General features: G+C 35.2%; 1 protein-coding gene across 1 annotated transcript in view; it reads left to right on the forward strand.

The window, feature by feature from the left end:
- LOC119590154 overlaps nt 1-4342 on the forward strand; it is a gene marked incomplete in the record, with an annotated part of 81088 nt that overhangs the window by 73857 nt on the left and 2889 nt on the right.

Below are 4342 nucleotides of genomic sequence, written 5' to 3' on the forward strand. Positions count from 1 at the left end.
AAAGAAAAAGAGAGGACGAAACGAAATGCAAAGAGGAAAGCAGCAAATGAATATGCGAAAAAGAAGGAAATCGAAATGAAAGGAAAACTGATGTTTTTTGAGGTAGAAGGGAGAGGAAAGAGAATGAGGTAGAGAACAAAGAAATAAAGGAAAATACGGAAAGAGTCGACTTTTTAAAGACGAGAAGATGAAGGAATACTGATCCAGAAAAGCGAACGAAGTAGGAAAAAAAATGTATGATTAAAAAACGAAATGAGATACAACAAATTCATGAAATAAATTATAGGAATAGGAAATAAATTATTTGGAAAAAAAAAAGAAAAGAAATAAGAGTGATTGGTATGAGGAAGTTGAAAGATGAATATGGGAATACATGGAAATAACGAAAAAAAAAACAATAAATAAATGAAACAAGGCACATTCTATTAAAGGAGCTAATAAGAGGAATAAGAAGAGTTAAAACGGACAAACGATAGCACAGCTGGGTCATTTGACGGGATCGATAATGCCATCTCGGGCCAGAGGGACGGCGGACCTGCCGCCGTGCAACCGAGGCCGTTGCAGGGAAACGGACTTTTCTTGGTCTTGTCTTAGGTATCCCGCCCCTCATAGCCCCTCTCGCTCTCTAAATCTCTCACTCACATACATGTGTGTGTTCATTCGTTTGTGTGTGTTGGTGTATAGATATATCTTTTTTTTTTTTTTTTTTTTTTTTTTTGCGTGTATGTGTAGGAACAACAATGTAAACTTCAGATTATAAACAACAGCAAACTATTCCCAGGCTTTTTCCGTCTAAAGCATTGATAGCACAGTAAGATACAAAGATGATTCTGAACTGAAATAAAATGTACGAGAATAATCATCTTTAGACATTTTGTCTTTTTCTACTTATATCTACTTTATCTACTTATAACGTCCTGATTTGATATCCGTCTTTCCTTAAAGAGAATTGCAATCACACGTATCTTCCGAGTAAAAATAAATTGAGAAAAATGAGATTTGAAGGATTTTAACCAAAAAATAAATAATAATAATAAATAAATAAGAATAAATAATGACAATAATGATAATTAATAATAAAAAATATAATAACAATAACAATAACAATAACAATAACAATAACAATAATAATAATAATAATAATAATAATAATAATAATAATAATAATAATAATAATAATAATAATAATAGAATGTAGTTTACAACAGAACAAGAACTGATATTGCAAAATTGACAAATAAGCAAATCCCACCAAAAAGAAGAAAGAATTCAAAGATTTCAGATCAGTAAAAGGAAACAGAAAGAGACGAAGAACAGGAGAAGAAAGTAAAAGAAATGCGTTTCTTTGTCTGGTTCTACTCACAAACAATTTGCTTAGAGTGATCCAGCACATGCGTTATGCAAAGCGGGATTGACGCATTTTTTGTTTATTCTGAAGTGTGAATGTTATGTGATCACGGCTGTTTGAGAGAAGAAAATACGATGAGCTATTTAGAATCAAAGGCAATTGTAGGCGTAAGAATCTATGATAAAGATGATAAAAACGAAATGGAGAAGAAAAATAAAAAAGGAAGAAGGCTACATAACAGGCCTATAATTAAAGGGAAATGAGTGATCTGGCAAATATATTATTCAAGGTTGGGAAGCTGGACTTTCTCTTTTATTCTGAAATTTGAATGCTGTTCGATCACGGCTGTTCGGGGGAAGAAAGTGCGACACGCTGTTTAAAGGCAGAGGTTAATACGTAGAGAGAAAGGGAGAATGATAACGAAGAGGAAAGTGGAAAAAACAGATACGATAAAGGTTACATGAAAAAAGGAAAACGAGGCAGAAAAATGGACAAAAAATGGGAAAACAGAGAGAAAAAGGTTAATAAATAATATCAAGAGAAGTTCAGGAAGAAAATCAGAACGGAGAATAAAAGGAAAGAAAATATAATAAAGATAATGAATAGAGGAATAAAGACGAGAAAGCGGAGTGAAGAGGAAAAGGAGGAGGATAATGAAAAGACCAAAAACTCAAGGAAATTCGAATCGAAGATCACGGAAAGGCAAAGCTTAAAGGAAGGAAGAAAAGGAGACGAGGTTTCTCAAGCTCACCTTCGGGAATCTTCGCTTTCTCCTTCGTTTCCGCCTCTCGGTCTCTTTTTTCCATCTCTTTCTTCTCCTGTTCCTCTACTCCTTTTAAAAATGTTGAGAGGAAATTTGACTCCAGCATTTGATGTCCCAAGATTTCTGTTGTTTTCTCTCTCTCTCTCTCTCTCTCTCTCTCTCTCTCTCTCTCTCTCTCTCTCTCTCTCTCTCTCTCTCTCTCTCTCTCTCTCTCTCTCTCTCTCCCTCCCTCCCCTCCTTCCTTCTCCTCTGCCACTCCCTTCTATATTTGCTCTTCTCTGGCGTCAAGGGAGAACAAAAGTGCAGATATTTAGGGAAAGAAAGAGAGGAGGCGAAGGAGACCAAGAGAAACTGAAGAAAGGAAAGGAGGAGCGAAAAGCAAAGAATAAACAGCAAATGAATTTACGAAAGAAAATCGAGAAGGAAAGTGAAAACTAGTGTTTGGAGTAGAAGGGAGAGGAAGAAAAGGAGATGAAATAATGGAAAATATGGAAAGAGTTCGACCAGAGACGAGAAGATAAGGAAGAAAGATCAGAAAAGCGAACGAAATAGAAAAAATATATGAAAAAATGAAATAGAGATATACGAAAAGCATTAAATAATTAAAAGAATATGAAAGAGACTATTTGTGCAATAAAAAAGGAAAAAAATGCGACGTGGTTTAATTTGTGTGTGAGAGAGAGGATGAATGAAATAGGAGTATGGTAAATAAATGGAAAGTAATGAAAATAACAATAAATAAATTTAATTGCACGTTTATTTGGGAGATAATGAACAGAATGAAAAAGAAAAACGAAAACGCTAGCACAGTGGGTCATTTGCCGGGATCGATCCTGGCATCTCCGGGCAGAGGACGGCGACTCTGCCGCCGTGCAACCGAGGCCGTTGCAGGGAAACGGACTTTTCTTGGTCTTATCTTATGGATCACATACTTTTCTCAGACTTGTCTCAACCCCCCCTCGTAACCCCTCTCGCTCTCTAAATCGCTCATAGACATACATGTGCGTGTTCATTCGTTGTTGTTGTTGTTTTTTCACGTATACGTGCTTGCGTGTTTATTAATATGAATACGTGTGTGTGTGTTTGGGAGCAATAACGTGTGTCTTCCTTCGAATGTTTGTATCTGTGTGTGCTCTCGCCCGTGTTATATATATAAATAAATAAATAAATAAATAAATAAATAAATAAATAAATAAATAAATATATATATATATATATATATATATATATATATATATATATATATATATATATATATATATATATATATATGTATGTATGTATCTATGTATGTATGTGTGTATGTGTGTGGTTTTATTTTTTCCGTCAAAGGCATCAATAACAGTAAGAGAGCGTGGCGCCAGAGAGGCACCGCGATGTCAGAGGCCGAAATTATCTTCGCCAATTATTTAACATCTGTTTGAGCAAAGATTTATGGCCTTTTCTGACGAAATGCTTTTGAGGATGGTGATGGTGATGATGGCGATGGTGGCATTAGTGTTGTTGATAATGATGGATGGGTAGGGTGATAATGACGATACATATGATCATGGTGATAATGAGGGAGATTGTAATACTGGTAATGATTATGAAGATGGTAATGATGATGGGGCCGATGATGATGATGACGATGATGATACGATGATGACAACTCAGTCTTATCTAGGAGATGATAATGGATGACGATGATGGCAGGTTGACGGTGATGTGATGATGATGGTGATGAGGATGATAATAATAATAATATGATGGTGATGGGGATGATAGAGCTGCTGCTGATGATGATAATTATGACGAGGATGATGATGATAAGGATGAGGAAGAGGAGGATGGTGATGGTGATGATGATGATGATGAATATGGCAATGATGGCTATTGCGATGATGATAACAATGATGAAGACAATAATCATAACGGTAATATAATCCGCCTGAATCCAAAAATGGCGCAACCAAAGAAGACGCGATAGTCAGTCATAAAATGCAAGTCACGCTTCAGCATCACATTTCGAAGAGCATCTCATCATGCTAATGATTGTGACATTATTATCTTTTATTAGCCAGAAAAAAATCTCTCTGGTCAATATATGTTGATACTTTGATAAAATTCCATTGATTTTATTAGCAAAACTACGAAGTCGACGGTCTGTGTAAAACAAGTCGACGAAATGTGATATATATGTGTGTGTGTGTCCTTTTTTCTTCTTTTACTTATTTATTTAGTATTTTTGA

This window comes from Penaeus monodon, chromosome 3 (genome assembly GCF_015228065.2).
Source record: "Penaeus monodon isolate SGIC_2016 chromosome 3, NSTDA_Pmon_1, whole genome shotgun sequence".
In the NCBI taxonomy this organism is placed as follows: Eukaryota; Metazoa; Arthropoda; class Malacostraca; order Decapoda; family Penaeidae; genus Penaeus; species Penaeus monodon.